The following is a 19297-nucleotide window of genomic DNA, read 5'->3' on the forward strand; positions in this document are numbered from 1 at the left end:
CTATTTTGTCTGATATGAGAATTGCTACTCCAGCTTTCTTTTGATTTCCATTTGCATGGAATTTCTTTTTCCATCTCCTCACTTTCAGTCTGTATGTGTCTCTAGGTCTGAAATGGTCTCTTGTAGACAGCATATATACAGGTCTTGTTTTTGTATCCATTCATCCAATCTATGTCTTTTGGTTGGAGCATTGAATCCAGTTACATTTAGGGTAATTGCTGATATGTATGTTGCTATTAGCATTTTCTTAATTGTTTTGGGTTTATTTTTGTAGACCTTTTCCTTCTCTTGTGTTTCCTGCCTAGCGAAGTTCCTTTAGCATTTGTTGTAAAGCTGGTTTGGTGGTACTGAATTCTGTTAACTTTTCCTTGTCTGTAAAGCTTTTGATTTCTCTGTCAAATCTGAATGAGATCCTTGCTGGATAGAATAATCTTTGTTGTGGGTTCTTTCCTTTCATCACTTTAAATATATCTTGCCACTCCCTTCTGGCCTGTAGAGTTTCTGCTGAAAGATCAGCTGTTAACTTTATGTGGATTCCCTTGTATGTCATTTGTTGCTTTTCCCTTGCTGCTTTTAATTTTTTTCTTTGTGTTAGTTTGATTAATATGTGACTCAGCGTGTTTCTCCTTTGGTTTATCCTGTATGGGACTCTCTGCGTTTCCTGGACTTGTTTGACTATCTCCTTTTCCATGTTGGAGAAATTTTCCACTATAATTTCTTCAAATATTTTCTCAGACCCTTTCTGTTTTTCTCCTTCTGGGATGTCTATAATTCAAACGGTGTTCTTAATGTTGTCCCAGAGGTCTCTGAGACTGTCTTCTATTCTTTTCTCTTTATTCTGCTCTGCAGCAGTTTTTTCCACCATTCTATCTTCCAACTCACTTATACGTTCTTCTGCCCTAGTTATTCTGCTATTGATTCCTTCTAGAGTATTTTTAATTTCAGTTATTGTGTTGTTCATTACTCTTTGTTTGCTTTTAGTTCTTCTATGTCCTTGTTAAACATTTCTTGTATTTTCTCTCTTCTGTATCTGAGATTTTGGATCATCTTTCCTATCATTTCTCTAAATTCTTTTTCAGGTAATTTGCCTACTTCCTCTTCTTTTATTTGGTCTTGTGGGGTTTTATCTTCCTCCTTTGCCTGCAAGTTAGTTCTCTGTCTTCTCATTTTGTCTAATTTACAGTATTTGAGGTTTCCTTTCGCTAAGCTGCAGAGACGTAGTTCCTCTTGCTTCTGTTCTCTTCCCCTGGTGGTGAGGTTTTTCCAGTGGCTTGCTTAGGCTTCCTGATGGGAGAAACTAGTGCCTGCGTTCTTTTGGGTGGAGCTAATTCTTTTCCCTCTGATGAGCTGGGCCATGTCAGATGGTGTGTTTTGGGGTGTCTGTGAGCTTTGTATGACTTTAGGTATTCTGTGTCCTGACAGACAGGTTTTTGTTCTTGTCTTTTTTATTTTTTGGTATCTCAAATCTGATTCTGAGTATTAAATTTATTAAATTGACTATGTCTAGATTTATTAGTATAAAATATAGACAAATTCAAGAAAACTTTATGTAAACCTACCTATACATTACGCTTCAATTTCATCTTATTTAAGAACATGGGTAGAGCCAATATAGTAATTTGTATATTCTTAATATCTATTTTCCAATTATCAGTTCAAATTAAATCTCTGACATTTTACAAGTCTTTTAAATCATATTTTCTTATCCTTCTTTCCATTATATCTTCTTTGCTGTTTTTTACTTCTTTTCTTTGCCTCTCCCTCTTTATACCTATCTCTGTCCATCTCAGATTTTACACCCTCTCTTCCCCTTCCATTTTTCTGTATTGCTGTATATGGCAGGGAATGAGATAAAGAAAGATGATATCTGACATATTAGCCATAGCTGCAATTTTTAAATCATTTATTTAGCACTGAAAATTGCCATCAAGTTTATGTAGTTCTTCTTTCTTTTTTATACTTTTATGAAGGATTATATGCAAAAATATAAATAATTGTGCCTAGGTCATTTGGAAATGTGTTCATAGAACTAGATTTATGACGTGTCCAGCAGTCAGTCCCATTTTCCACCTTTATTTCTTAGTTTGTCCAGCATAGTAAAGCAATAATCTAACCATTTTTTTTATGTCTCAGAAAATCATTTTCATCATTCACAATTCAATGTGAGGCTTGTTATGATGGATATCTATTTTAAGGGTTGTGAATTTGAACTCTTCTGCTTATTGGCTTCTTTGATTTTAAATTTCACTCTCTTTAAATCAACTTATTTCTAACTGTGCATATGATTAAGTACTTGAATGAGATTTTATCTTTTTAAACTTTTTTTTTTGCACATTTCCCCCCCCCCCCAATATTTCCCTTCTCTGTTTTGCAAATCTGAAAATAGATTTAGAGGATTAGGGAAGTTGTAAAGTAGATGGAGTCAAGAAACCATAACTAAACTTATAATTGTCTTAGCTTACTTGTTAGGGAGGACTACTGAACAACTTTGCTTTGTCAATGAATGCAGTGGTCCTCTCTTTTCTCCTCATTTATTCTACCAACTTTGTACTAAGAGTTTACTATTTACCAGGCTATGTGTTAAGACCTGGCAGAACAAAAGTAAAGACAACAACCCTTGCACTTAAGAAGCTCACAGTCAAATTTGGACTATATCCCTGGAAATTTTCTAATCCCTCAGCTTTCCTGATAGAGAAAACCCTTCATTATTCTTTCCATTTTTGAAAGTTTCCTAGTGTCTCTCTTTTTCTGCCTGTCTCTCTCTCTAACTAAATGATCTCTCTTTATTCATCTTAAAATTTGATTTCTGGGATACTGCTTTTCTTTTACTATATGTTACCTTTGGATAATTTCACTGACTCTCAGTGTTTCAACTACTCACTATATGTCTCTCTTCCCCAAATTTATTTGTCCTCCTAAACCTTTCTTAGTAGTCTCAGATTAATTAATCAAACTTTTTGCTAGCTCTACAAAGCTAGATCACACACAGGAGCTTCAAAAAGTCAAAATTGAATAAAGATTCTTCCTCTCAGGGCCTATTACTTCTGTGTTTCCTTCTTCTGCTGGCAGCACTGTGCTGGATCTATTAACACAGCCAAGACCTAGAATTTATTCCTCACTTTTTTCCCCCTTTATCTCCTCCTGTGACTAACCATCAGTTTTGGTGATTTTATTCTCCATGTATTTTTTCAACCAACCATCTCCTCTATCCTTATTACCTATGTCCTCCTTCAGACCCCAATTCTCTCATGACTAAAAAACCTAATGACTCTTACCCCTTTCCTTCTTCTCCTCACACCTATTCTTCTCATACATGTCAGTGACATCAAATGAAATTTTAAGTAATTACCTAAATACTTTAATGGCCTCCCCTTTTTTATTGGATAAATCTCAGTCTCCTTAATCATATATATAGGATATAAAATATTTTATAAACCACTGCCTTACACTTTGCACTCCAATAAAGTTAAATTGTTTTCAGTATCATATACATATCATCTGCATCACATGTTCTTATCTAAAAGCCATCAAGTATCCTCAATTCTCTTGTCTCACCCCGATCATAAGTTAAGACATCCACCAGTAACTTTAAATTGATATTCCATGTTTGGCTATAGTTACCCTTCTGTGATTTCCCCATACTCTCTGTGTATTGCTATCTTTGATTTTCCATCACGCATCATAATCAGCTTTTATCTACATCCTCTTGCCCTCTTTCCCCCATATGCATTGCTATTAGACTGAAAAATCTGACAGGATGGGAATGTCCAGTACACAAGCATAGTGTTCCATGAATGACAGGCTATCAACTTTTCTACAACTAAAATTTTGAAATAATAACATTATGTTATACTTGGTAAATATTTATTATGTGTATATTTTAAATATCAATCTAATTATGCCACTTAACTGCTTAAAAGCCTTCACCAGCTCCTAAATATACTTTGTGTGCCTTACAAATCTCCTTTCTCCAATTTTTAAGAGACTTACTCTTTCTACTTACTATTTCAGATTTGCATGGCTTGTTCTTTTACTTCCTTCTGAACTCTGTTCAAATTTTACCTTATCAAAAATGTCTTTACCAAATTGATCACATTCTACTTCTTTCCATCTGATTTATTTTATTCATAGCTCAATGCAGACTGAAATATATATTAGTTTATTTTATTTATTTGTGTGTCACCCTGAGTTTACCAGGCTATAAGTTTCATAAAAACTGGGATTTTAAGTATTTTGTCTACTGTTAAGTTCATAGCACCCAGAGTACTTTGGATTTATTATGATAAATAAATAAGAGATTCATCTTTGTTTAGTTTCTCTGCTAGATCTTTTTTAAAAACAATATTTCTTAAAACGTTTTAAAGACACTGTCTTAACCTAATAAATTCACCTTGACATTGGGATTTAAAATTTTTGTGTATAAATTTAGTGAAGAGTTTTTTGAAAGATCTGGTCTGATATGGTTATCCCTAAAAATATTTGTATTACTTTGTCTATGTTCTAAACTTGTAAATAAGATTTGCTTCTACTTAAAGAATAACAAGATTATGTGGAACTTTGAGTATAAGACTGTAGCTATTAATAAAATTAAGAGTTACTGAAGGTTTTGTGTGTGGAATAGGAATAATCCATGTGGATGTTAGACTTATAATATGACCAGAGAGGCTGTATATGTATACAAATAGATGACAGGAGAGATTTAATATTTACTAAATATTCAGTACATAATTGGGACTTACATACTTTATTAGTATTTTTTTAAAATAATACCTATTATGTAGGTCTTTTTATACTCATCTAACTTTAAGTATCAAACCAAGACTCAGAGATATTTGAAAATTTAATTAAGACCCAATGGCTCATAAATAGCAAAGTTAGGTAAAAAAATGGAACATATATTACAAAATCACTGAATACAATGTCTGTCATATAGAACATTTGGATTAATCCCATTATATCCCATTTTTGTTATTATTATTCATACTAGAGCCATTAAGTTACCTTCATAAAAACTAGGATTTTATGTAATACCTCCAATTCCTTCTTCAGAGATTATTTTCAATATTCCTTTAGATAGCATATGTAAAATAATTGTTAAAAATGAGTATCAATAGAGATTTAAGGAAAGGTTGAATCCCTAAACAATAGATTTACAGAAGAAAATAAACAATTATAAAGTAATAGATAAAAATTAGTCTTTTATTAGCATTTATCTGTTATTTGATATTACTTGTATGGATATCAGAAGTAGATTATATCCAGATTAATATCAATGTCCATAGCATTAACCAATGAAAAAAAAAAAAAACACAAAAAACTACCAACATTTATTCTAAGTCTTTCCCTAAATTCTTTAATTTATGGAGATATTGATTTTTATGTCCATCCTAGTACATGCGGAAATAGTCTAAATTAAAACTTAAAAAAATAAATAAATAAATTTATTTTTTTTTTAAATGGAGATTCTGATTCCATAGATCTGGAGCAGGAACTGAAATCTCTGTTATTCTGAAAAGTTCCCAGGTGATGCTGATGCTCTGGGGCAGACTACACTTGGTCAGCAGGGTCCTAGGGTTGGTTCTCGAATGGGTGCTCGGCACAATCCCTTAAGGGCTGGATTAAAAAAAAAGTTTTTTTGAATATGATGCATATTTGGAAAAATAAAATATAATTATTGATTGTAAAACACGTGTCATTTGCCATAGGGAAAAATATGTACAACATCATTTAAGAATGTTTTCTTTTTTGAGGAGTGATACTTTCAAGTAATCCATACAGTTTGGAGCTTCCAGGTTTAATAACTATATTAATGAGCTTCATATTTCAGTAGTATTTAGAACAGTTGACTGTTATTTAAAGATTAATATCAGCATCAATGCAATCATTCCCAGATATAGTTTACCAAAGACAATATTTTCCTTGTAAGTAATCTTTTTGTATTCAAGATGTTTGGTGTTTAGTTCAGTTAAATTGTCTATCAACACTATTAAAGTGGCCATATGAAGAAAATGTGTTTTAGACCCTCAAGATTAGTTCCTTTTCAGCAGCCTAACATTGAAAATTAGGCATTTCTATTGTCCTGTAAGCACAGACTTTTGGACTCTTTTTTGTTGTTTTACTACATAATTCAAAGTTGATAGAGTTAAAAAACAAACTCAATGAGTAAACTTTAAGGATCTTATTGGTTTTATTCAGTGATTCATGATTCAGGCAGCATCCAATCTACCAGATAGAAAGGAACTCTGAGGAGCTGTACAAAGTGAAAGACTTTTATAGGCAGAGGGAGTGGGAAGAAGGTAGGTATACTAGGCAAATAGGAGGTTGTTATTGCAAAGTTACTTTCCTTTAGGGGATGGCAAGGGACTATGAGGCAGATTTTCTAACTAGTATTGATTAGGTGATTACTGATTAACTGGTTTAGGATTCCTTTCCTGAGAGAGCTGAAGCTGTAATTAAAGTAAGTCTCAGTTTGATGATGTTGGGCTTAGCATAAGTGACTCCATTTTTGGCCTGTTGTCTCATTTTTAACAATAGGCAAGGACTGCTTCAATATTGATAATGTCTCATTGTTGTAAAACTATCTGAATTCTCTTGGTCCCTTAAGGTTAGATAAAAGTCAAAGTGTAGTTGTTATTGCTTAAAGTTGTAAATGGAGACATTAGGTGAAGTGCAAACAATAGTCATAGTGAATGAATGCAATAGAGAGGCCAAAATGAATGCCTAAGATTTCTATTGCTTTGCCGAAGAGGGAAGTTGTCGTGAACAAGTTGGTTTAGTGTGCTATGGGATAGGTAAGGATATAAATTCAGGAAAGCTAGCAAGGTTGGTAAGATTCCTACACTTAAAAAATGGGTTGGAGAAATGTGCTATGCCTGGTGTTCATGACCAACTGGTTTAGTGAATCATCAAGGAATAGCACTTCAGCATGTTTTAGTATGTCATATTCTGCATGTGTCTGCATTTTGAATAGACTGAAATTCTATATATTTCAGAAACATTATTTTTCTTTGTTTATTCCCCTAATTAATCCTTGCTCAAGAATTCTAAATAGTTATTATTGGAAATAATGCAGTTCTGCTCTTGTCAGTCATCCTTCCTTTGTCCACCTGCTTCAGCAGAATGATCAGTTTTGGTTGGAAACTACTTAATCAAAAGAATCAATCAGTTATTTTTGGCTCTTTGAAATGTAATGTAGTTAATTTGATCAATTGCCAAAAAATAAATTGTTAATATGACTCCAAAATCCTAATAATCCAAATTGTTGCTGATTTGGCTGTTAGCATGATGTATAAATATTAGTTTCTGTACAGAAAGCTAAATGAACATTTTAATATTGTATTTACAATGAAACAAAAATAGGCTCAATTATCATCTATTATTTACGTTATTTTTCAGCTGAGGTCAGTGTAACATAAATTTTAAAACGATTATCAGTAAACTAATAATTTAAATGGCTCACAGGGGAAAAAAGCATTTGCAAGTGTTTTTAAAAAATATTTTTAGAGAGAAACTATTTTATAAATCATTAAATAAATGAGCCTGTATATATGAAATTGAAATATGTATGTCAATATATAATTAAAGGTATGGGGAGTTGTCTAGATGATACCTAAGATTAGATGCCAGAAGGTAAGTTGTAACTCTGTTTTACCTCTTTAAATCTTCTCATTAACTCTATTAGGAGGGAAATGTTTAGATGAGGAATCTGTCGCTTAGAATTACCAAAGTGATACATTCCTCCAATGAGAAAAACATCTAAAATGATGTCATGCTTTCCAATTAGAAATGACCCAATATGATCTGCATATTTACAAAGTATTTGAGAAAAGTAGTATTTCTTTAATGATGACATTTCTGACATCTCATAACTGGCTGGAGATATTCTAAGAAAAGAAATCTTCTTAAAACATTAGACAACAGAAAATAGAGTGAACTCTATGTGATCTCCCCTGTCATCTTTCTCATGTTCACGATATGAAGTTAAAACTCAATTCAACTTCTCTAATAACATCTGATGCTGGAAAATCTTGGTAGTATTCACCAACCAACATTCAATGTCTTTGCTGTGCCATGTTAATAATCTGACCTTTTAGGATTGTAGTGTAGCATGTATATTCTCCAAACTTGAACTATTTACTAAGAATTTTTTGTAAGTTTGCAAATTTTAGCAATTTATTTCCCTTTATTCCCCTACATGAACATGTTATCACAAAATTGATCATATTTTACTTGTTACTACCCCAAACACACTTTAATTTTTTAAATTTTGCTTTCATTTAAAAAAAATCTTGAGTAATAGTAGCTACCATCTACAGTCATTTAAGATAAAATTTTTTTTTCTTTCAATCTCTCCTTTTACCATTTCCTTCATTCCCTTAATTATCTAAATAGTTAATTCTTTATCCAGACACCTGAAAAATTAATTTTCTTTTAATTGCTCTCCCAACCCTGCTGATATTTTAGTTGAGGTCCTATCATCACTTCCCTAGGATCCAGTATCTTCTCTCTTTTGTACAAAATCAACACTGTACTCAAATCTGACAATTTTTTTTACTAAAAATGCAATAATAACAAAATGAAATGAAATAAACAAAAATACAACTAACCTCAAATAATCCTCTACTAATTATATAATCAAAAAGGATAGAGACCAAAATTCTAAGTGAGGCCATCAAGAAATTCATTATCTATGCCTATCTTATTATTTAAACCTATTGTCATTTTTCATTTAGCAAGCATCCATAGATCTCTGTACTATGTACCAAGTACTTTTTTTAAATGTAAGAAATACAAAAATGCATGCAATAAACAAATAGTCACCATATGCATCTTTTAGTTCAGTCCCACCAAAGAACTCTCTCCAATGAATATATCAAGGTTTTAGCAGTCAATATTGCATATATTCTAGAGTGTTCTGAAATCCTCATCTCTTTCTTCTCTTCCTGACACACTTCTCCTTGAGCTTCAAAATTCGGAGCATATGTTATCAATCCTCAAGAACCTTCTTTTGAGTCTCCTATGTAGTAGTTGTTATTAGAGTCTTCTGTTTACAACGGTATTTTAAAACACTAAATATTATGTAATTTGTAATTATTTGCTTATCTCACTTGATCTTAAAGTTAAGGGTCATTGACATCTTTGAACATCTGATGAAAGCTATCAAACTTCTCTCCTGAAAACGGAACATGTGTACAAAATCAAGTGGAGTATAATCTCCAGGGATTCCAAATTTGTTGAAACACTAATGTAACCCAAGTTTAGCGCCATTCCATGTATTTCTTGAGAGCACTAAGAGTGTTCCACTTGTTTTGAATTGCCATTGCATAGTGAATATTTCTTGAAGAAATGGAGGAAATTATCAAGTAATGGCTTCTAGGACTTTTAGTATACTAATTCGATATGCTATACAGGAAAAATAGCTCCCACCAAATTTTTCATGCATGTTTTTTTCTGAAATTTTATAAAATTAAATAGAATGATTAAAGTGGACTAATAAATATGTGATAGTGACACAGACACATACCTTAAGAACATTTTTCATACATTATTGTTATGTAAATTGTATGGTAAACATTTATTGCCCTTTGTTTATGACTATTCCTCAAATCCTCTTTATTATTTTCAAACTAGTTTGCAAATTTGAGAGGAAAAGTTAAGTTCTGAAAGGGCATTTAATAGCGCTTACCTCTATTTTAAGGTACATAGGTGAGCCTGAGTTTGGAAACTTGCAGTCCTGCTGTCTGAGCTCAGTCTCTTTTGTGAATGACAGCATTTGCAATTTAAGTCCATCTGGAACACCTCAAGCATTCAATTCATTTATTAACTTATTACTAAGCTTAGCATATGAATCCTCAGACTATCAGTGAGGCAGAAAACTTAAATGAAATTAGATAAACAGACGTTCATAGAACAGTATGTGTATTAGAGATACTGAAAAGAGCTTCCTGTTTTTCATTTTTAGGAGTGTCTGTCCATTTATCTCTTTGATGCCAGATTAGTATAAATTAGCTTTACCCAATCTTTGCAGCAGATTTTAACCACTGTTGATAAAAAGAAATGAAATAGCTATTGTGGCCAGAAGAGGGAGATCTTGTAATAATATTTGTAAGAAAACTTTAAAAGAACTTTGAGATATGCACTTAAATCTGTAAAAAAAAAAAAAAAAAAAGATTAAATTTACATACGTTTAACTTTCAGAAAGTTAATGCTTTCTATAATTAGATCATTTTATTTTGCGAGATACTTGTTGGAAAAATGAGGCATGTACTTTATCTTAATTTTCATATATAAAGTATTATTTATATTAGTAATTTTTATTAATGATTAAAATTTGAAATATCCAAAATGACATTGAGTATTATTAATAAATGCTATTGGTCTTATCTGTAAGGATTTGTTTTTATTTTTAAAAAGTAATTTATTTGAATTTAAATCTTTTATATCATTAATTCTCTATATAGAACATATCTAAAACTGACACAATGGCATATAAAGAAGAGCAATTTTAACACTGATTATTAATTACTGAGAACCTGTTACATGATAGATAACCCAAATATATACACCTATTTCGGCACCTATTGGGCTAGTATGCACATTCTTTTTCTGTCTTGGTCTCTCTCTGTCTCTCTTTCACACACACACACACACACACACACACACACACATGCATATATATGCACACATTCGTGTTTGTGTACAAATATATACATATATATTTGTATTACGATGTGGAACCATTTATTTTTGCCTCACTTGATAGTTTTAAAATATATTAAAACAATCACAGATGGGGCACTGATTGTACCACCTAGAGGGCTGCAATTGATAAATCTCTGACATGATATGAGGAGAAGTTTGTCATTAATCATTATTAATCTTTTCCCAAAATCAATTCATAAAATCTAGGAATTGGCCTTTCTTTTGTTTTGAGTACCACCAGTAACACTTGTAAATTTCTATAGGTACTACTAAAATGTATGTCTGTTTTGTACAGGTTCTGATGAAAAATAATACTGATATTACCACCAAATATATGTTCAGTGGTTGCCCTACATATATTTAACAAAGCTGAATGATGAGTATATTTAACAAAGCTGAATGATGCATTTCTTTACTTGGACTATTAGATCCAGCTCTTACTGACTTTTTATTTCAAAACCAGCATGCTGCATTCCTCTTAATCTCAAATTAGTACCCAGAACTCCAGATTAAGATCAGCAATACTTGTGCCCATGACCAAACATTTACACATTTTACATTTCTTTATATTGCAGAAAGCTGTGGATACTTATTTGCTTGAGATACTGGACTCCTTTGAGTTCCTAGTGCAGAAACGCATTTTCAAAATCTATAAATAAAATACTGATTAAAAGTCTATGTAGTTTTTGGAATCTCTGTGGCCTTGCTCCCTACCTACCAAACCTTGATCTTCTCCACAGAGAAGAAATGCATTGAAATCTTCCCCACAGACCTCCTACAATGTTACAATAAACTTTCTTTCATATTGTTCAATTTAGTCTTCACTGAATCATCCTAAAATACACAACTGTACCTCATTAAAACATTTTGCAGAATTCCTAAAAAATGATTTATATATTTTTCTATCATTCTATACATTGAATGTAAAGGTTTCTCCTTATTTTCAATGCCATACATTTAGTTTTCAAGGTAAAGCCGTAAGCATTTATTTCTGTAGAAAAATTCCACCAAAATACATAACAGAAATATAAAATGTAAGATTGGATACTTTTGCTATCAAATGTGGGTGACCTAACTAAAATTTATTCCTCTCTCTAGAAGAAGGAGAGGGAAGTTGTAAGAGCATGCAGTAAAATGCCACTGATACAATGTTACCATATGCAAACAAGATTATACATTGAGTAAGTATAGACAGGTATGTAATAAAAATATAGAAGCATAAATGAGATTTATAAGCCAAACAATCAGCATATGAGTCATCTCATGAAGAAGTAGAGAATTTCACCTCTATTTGTAGTATTTAATTTTTTAAGCTAAGAGGTGGATACGGATGTATTCAGAGTGTTTTATAACTAGTTTGTATCTTAAATGTTACATAATAATTGTAATTAGGATTTGTAGCTATATTTTTAAGCCATTATCTCTTCTGTTTCTTGTAGTTGCCCTAAATTTGCATGCAAAATTTACTTTTATATTTTCAAGATCCATTTAAATGGGTCCCCAGCAGAAAGTAATGGAAACTAGTCTGAGTATTGGGAATTACATCTCCTTGTCCAGGTTGTTTTGGAAAATAAGAAAAAATGGAAGAGGGCTTGGGGTCTTTATCATATCGTTGTGGAGGAAAGATGCAAAGTTACTTTTTAAAAAATAAACTTTCTTTGTAGGCTCTTCAAAGATGTTTATTAAAAAATTACTTATTCTTACTCAGCAATCTATGTCAATGCCTCTGTTTAACATTGCTAGAATAAAATGAACCACTCCTTTGTCCTTAAAAGCAGAATTAATTGTGATCCATTTGTTTCAAAATATATATTATCATGGAGATTCCACAGGATTTATTGGAAACCCTGATGACCATTGATTTTTTTTTTTCTACTTAAGAAATATTCTTTACAGTCTATGTCTGCTAGTCATATTAATTGATTCCAAAGGCCAACACAGTTTCACCTGGTTAAGAGACATGTCAATTCCAGAGTCTGGTGACTTGTAAAATTCTGTGTGTGCTGGAGTGTGTGTGTAACTTGGTTTTATAATTTGTCGAAATAAATTCTGCTTTCCAAATGGCCCTCACTCCTTCCCTCTTGGCTAGTTTTGGCAGGCATTGTAATTTTTCCTCAGGTAACTACAAATCTTGGAGATGACTATGAAGTTCAGCTAGATTCAATTTGGGGTAGAGTCAAGATGGCAGCATGGGAGGACACAGAGTTCGCACCTCCCCACAACTAGGGCACCTGTCGGATTCTGGTGAGGACCTCAACGCCCAAAGAGATGAGAGACACAGTAGGATGTGGAGGGGAGTGAGGGGGGAGGAGAAGTGGAGGCCAGACAAGACTGGCACCCATGAGCAGTAGCTAAGAGAGGGGAGTTGTTCCCTCACCTGGAGGGGCCCTCCAGGATCAGAAGATCAGGGGAGGTGTAGAGGGTTTCTCCCCTCACACTCAGGCCTGGGAAGCCTGCAGAGCTCCTGTGTCTGGTCCTCAGTCCTCCGGGGCCCCCTTCAGCTGCAGGGGTCCTAGGGATGTAGGAAGGAGGGAGGAGGGGTAAGAGGAGGAGAAGCAGATGGGGGATCCTCTCTGGGACTGGAGAATCAGGGGAAGTACGGCAGGCATTTGCCCCACCCACTTGGCCCCAGGAAGCCTCTTGGGCTTCCTCTGGGTCTGGTCCCCTGCCTTCTGGGGCCCACTTCAGCCATGTAGGTCCTCAGGGCATAGGAGAGAGGGGTGGGGAGAAGAAGAGAGGCCAAAGGGGAGGGACTCTCCAGAATTGGAGAATGGGGGAACACACTAGAGTTTCCCCCACCACCTCAGACCCAGGGAGCCTGCTGAGATATCAGACCTTCTCCTCCATTTCCAATGCCAGAGGCACTCCTGGGTCCCTCCTGCTGCATTGAGTCTGAGCCCTACCCCACCAGGGCCTTTTCTGCCCTTGTGGGTCCTAAGCATAGGCCCCATCCACCACATAAACCCTGCCTTTACCTAAACCTCGCCCCCCACAACCAAGGCCTTTCCTAGTTTTTTTTTTTTTCTTTTCCTCCTCTTTTTCACTGCTGTGGCTCTGTTTTACCTTCTGATTGTTGTTTCATATATATTTTTAATTTTTTCTAAAATATGTGTTAGTTTTCTAATCTTATTTTACTTTTTATTCTTTGTTCTGCTCCTTTTTCCTTTCTTCTTTTTATTTATTTAATTATTTTTTGCCAGCACACACAGCTTGCTGGATCATGGTTCACAAGCCGGGGGTCAGGCCTGAGCTCCTGTGGTGGGAGCACCAAGCCTGAAACACTGGACTAACAGAGAACCTCAGACCTCAGGGAATATTGATTTTAGTGAGGTCACCTGGAGGTCATCATCATGACACAAAGACCCAGCTCTACCCAACAGCCTACAAACTCCAGTGCTGGAAGCCTCAGGCCAAAAAACCAGTAAGACAGGAACAAAATCCCACCAATCATAAAAAAAAAAAAAAAAGAGATGACAAAAAATTATGTCACAGTAACTGAAATGAAAAATACACAGGAAGGAATCAATACCAGAATAACTGAGGCAAAAGAATGAATAAGTGAGCTGGAAGACAGAATGGTGGAAATAACTGCCAAGGAGCAAAATAAAGAAAAAATAATGAAAAGAATTGAAGACAATCTCAGAGATCACTGGAACAACACTAAACACAACAACATTTGAATTACAGTAGTCCTAGAAAAAGAAGAGAAGAAGAAATGGTCTGAGAAAATATTCAAAAGATTATAGTAGAAAACATTCCTAACATGGGAAAGGAAAGAGTGACCCAAGTCCAGGAAGAACAGAGAGTCAAAGAACAGAGAGGGTAAACCCAAGGATAAACACACCGAAACACATTAATCAAACTAACAAAAATTAAATTCAAAGAAAAAATACTAAAAGCAGCAAGGGAAAAGACAAAAAATAGCATACAAAGGAACCCCCATAATGTTATCAGTGGAATTTTCAGCAGAAACTCTGTAGGACAGAAGGGAGTAGCAGGATATAATTAAAGTGATGAAAGAGAAAAACCTATGACCAAGGTTACTCTACCCAGCAATGATCTTATTCAGATTTGACAGAGAAATTAAAACATTTACAGACAATAAAAACTAAGAGAATTCAGTACCACCAGCTTTACAACAAATGTTAAAGAAACGTCTATAGGCATGAAACACAAGAGAAGAAAAAAGACCCACAAAAGAAAATGCAAAACAATTAAGAACATTGTAATAGGAACATACATATCGATAATAACGGTGAATGTAAATGGATTAAATGCTCCGACCAAAGGACACAAGCTTGTTCAATGGATACAAAATGAAGACCCATATATATTCTGTCTACAAGAGATCCACTTCAGATGTAGGGATACATACAGACTGAAAGTGAAGGGATGGAAAAGATATTCTATGCAAATGGAAATCAAAAGAAAGTTGGAGAAGCAATACTTGTATCAGATAAAATACATTTTAAAATAAAGACTGTTACAAGAGATAAGGAAGGACACTACATAATGATCAAGGGATCAATTCAAGAAGAAGATATAACAATTATAAGCATTTATGCACCCAACATAGGAGCACCTCAATAAATAAGGCAACTGTTAACAACCATAAAAGTGGAAATCAACAGTAACACAATAATAGTAGAGACTTTAACACTACATTTACACCAATGAACAGATCATCCAAACAGAAAATAAATAAGGAAACACAGCTTTAAATGACACATTAGACCAGATAGACTTATTTGATATTTATAGGGCATTTCATCCAAAAGCAACAGAATGCATTTTCTTCTCAAGTGTACACAGAACATTCTCCAGGATAGATAACATCTTGGGTCACACATCAAGCCTCAGTAAATTTAAGAAAATTGAAATCTTATCAAGCATCTTTTCTGATCACAATGCTATTAGATTAGTAATCAATTACAGGAAAAAATCTGTAAAAAACACAAAAAAATGGAGTCTAAACAGTGTGCTGCTAAATAACCACAAAATCGCTGAAGAAGTCAAAGAAGAAATTAAAAAATACATAGAAACAAATCACAATTAAAAAATGACGACCCAAAACCTATGGGAGGTAGCAAAAGCAGTTCTAAGAGGGAAGTTTATAGCAATTCAATCTCACCTCAAGTAACAGGAAAAATCTTAAATACACCTAAAGCTTACACCTAAGCAACTAGAGAGAGAAGAACAAAAAAACCCAAAGTCAGTAGAAGGAAAGAAATCATAAAGATCAGAGGAGAAATAAATGAAATAGAAATGAAGAAAATAATAGCAAAAATCAATGAAACTAAAAGTTGGTTCTCTGAGAAGCTAAACAAAATTGAGAAACCTTTAGACAGATTCATCAAGAAAAAAAGGGAGAGGACGCAAATCAATAAAATTCGAAATGAAAAAGGAGAAACCACAACTGACACCTCTGAAATACAAAATATTATGAGACTACTTACAACTAAATGCCAATAAAATGGACAATCACAAAGAAATGGACAAATTCTTGGAAAGGTACAGTTTTCCAACACTGAACCAGGAAGAAGGGGAAAACATAAACAAGACTAATCACAAGTAATGAAATTGAAACTGTAATTAAAAATCTTGCAACAAGCAAAAGTCCAGAACCAGATGGATTCACAGGCAAATTCTATCAAATATTTACAGAACAGCTAACACTTATCCTTCTCAAACTCTTACAAAATTTAGCAGAGGGAGGAACACTCCAAAACTCATTCTATGAGGCCACTATCACCCTGATAAAAAACCATACAGAGATGTCACAAAAAAAGAAAACTAGAGGCCAATATCAGTGATGAAGATAGATGAAAAACTCCTCAACAAAATACTAGCAAACAAAATCTAACAGCACATTAAAAGGATCATACACCATGATAAAGAGGGGTTTATGCCAGTAATGCAAGTGTTCTTCAATATACGAAAATCAATCAATGTGATACACCATATTAACAAACTATAGGATAAAAAATATGTAATAATCTCAATAGATACAGAAAAAAACTTTTGACAAAATTCAACACGCATTTATGATAAAAACTCTCCAGAAAATGAGCATAGTGAGGACCTACCTCAACATAATAAAGGCCATAAATGACCACCCCACAGCCAACATCATTCTCAATGGTGAAAAACTGAAAGCATTTCCACTAAGATCAGGAACAAGACAAGGATATCCACTCTCAGCACTCTTATTCAACATAGATTTGGAAGTCCTAACCACAGGAATCATAGAAGAAAAAGAAATAAAAGGAATACAAATTGGAAAAAAAGAAGTAAAACTGTTACTGTTTGCAGTGACAAGATAATATACATAGAAAATCCGAAAGATGCCACCAGAAAACTACTAGAACTAATCAATGAATTTGGTAAGGTTGCAGGATACAAAATTAATGCACAGAAATCACTTGCATTCCTATACACTAACAGCAAAAATCAGAAAGATAAATTTAGTAAACATTCCCATTTACCACTGTAACAAAAAGAATAAAATACCTAGGAGTAAACCTACCTAAGGAGGCAAAAGACCTGTATGCACAAAAACATAAGACACTGATGAAAGAAATCAAAGATGACACAAACAGATGTAGAGATATACCATGTTCTAGGATTGGAAGAGTCAACTTTGTGAAAATGACTATACTATCCAAAGCAATCTACAGATTCAATGCAATCCCTATCAAATTACCAATGGCATTTTTCATAGAATTAGAACAAGAAATTTTGCAATTTGTATGGAAACACAAAAGACACTGAAAGCAGTCTTGAGAAAGAAAAATGGAGCTGGAGGAATCAGGCTCCCAGACTTCAGACTACACTACAAAGCTACAGTAATCAAGACAGTATAGCACTGGCACAAAAACAGAAATATAGATCAATGGAACAGAATAGAAAGCCCAAGGAGAAACTCACACACCTATGGTCAAAGGAGGCAAGAATATACAGTGGAGAAAAGACAGTCTCTTCAATAAGTGGTGATGGGAAACTGGGCAATTACATGTAAAAGAGTAAATTAGAACACTCCATAACACCACACACAAATATAAACTCAAAATGGATTAAAGACCTAAATAGGAAGAACACTCTTTTACATAAAACACTGCAAGATCTTTTTTGACCCACCTCCTGGAGTAATAAAAATAAAAACAAATATAAATAAATGGGACCTAATTAAATTTAAAAACCTTTGCACAGCAAATGTAACCATAAGTAAGACGAAAAGACAGCCCTCAGAATGGGAGAAAATATTTGCAAATGAAGCAACTGACAAAGGATTAATCTCCAAAATATACAAGCAGCTCGTGCAGCTCAGTATCAAAAAAACAAACAACCCAATCCAAAAATGGACAGAAGACCTAAACAGACATTTCTCCAAAGAAGATATACAGATTGCCAGCAAACACATGAAAGGATGGTCAGCATCACTAATCATTAGAGAAATGCAAATCAAAACTACCATGAGATATCTCCTCACACCAGTCAGAATGGCCATTATCAAAAAAGGTTACAAACAATAAATGCTGGAGGGGGTGTGGAGAAAAGAGAACCCTCTTGCACTGTTGGTGGGAAGGTAAATTGATACAGCCACTATGGAGAACAGTATGGACGTTCCTTAAAAAACTAAAGATAGAACTACCATACGAGCCAGGAATCCCATTTCTGAGCATATACCCTGAGAAAACCATAATTCAAATAGAGTCATGTACCACAGTGTTCATTGCAGCTCTATTTACATTAGCCAGGATATGAAAGCAACCTAAATGTCCAACAAGAGATGAATGGATAAAGAAGATGTGTTACATCTCTATGATAGAATATTAGTCAGCCTTAGAAAGGAGCAAAATTGGGTCATTTGTGGAGATGTGGATGGACCTAGAGTCTGTTATACAGAGTGAAGTAAGTCAGAAAGAGAAAAACAAATATCGTGTATTAACACATATTTGTGGAATCTAGAAAAATGGTACAGATGAACATATTTGCAGGGCAGGAATAGAGACATAGATGTAGGGAAGGAACATGTGGACACTGTGGTGGAAGGGGAGGGTTGGACCAATTGGGAGATTAGGTTTGACATAAATACACTACCATGTGTAAAATAGATAGCTAGTGGGAACCTGCTGTATAGCATAGGGAGTTAATATCTGTGCCCTGTGATGACCTAGATTGGTGTGATGGGGGGTGGGGGTGGGAGGGAGGTCCAAGAGGGAGGGTATATAGATATACATATAGCTGATTCACTTCACTGTACAGCAGAAACTAACACAACATTGTAAAGGAATTATACTCCACTAAAAAAAAAACATAGTAGTATAGGACATACTTCCTAAGTGGAAAAGTAGGGTGTTTGACAAATTTTCCTCAGAAGAAAGCTTCATTGGCAGACTGTGTGTGTGTGTGTGTGTGTGTGTGTGTGTGTGTGTGTGTGTGTGTTTTAGCACTGGGATTGACCTATCGGATAATTGGGTAGCTTTTGAAGATGATATAGTGTGAGAGATCAAATGTATATCAAATGAGAGAGAAGTATATTTTACTTATAAATTCTCTTCAGTAATTTTTAGAACCAGGAATATCTTAATAATTA

The sequence above is a fragment of the Lagenorhynchus albirostris genome, chromosome 18 (assembly GCF_949774975.1).
Source record: "Lagenorhynchus albirostris chromosome 18, mLagAlb1.1, whole genome shotgun sequence".
Taxonomy (NCBI): Eukaryota; Metazoa; Chordata; class Mammalia; order Artiodactyla; family Delphinidae; genus Lagenorhynchus; species Lagenorhynchus albirostris.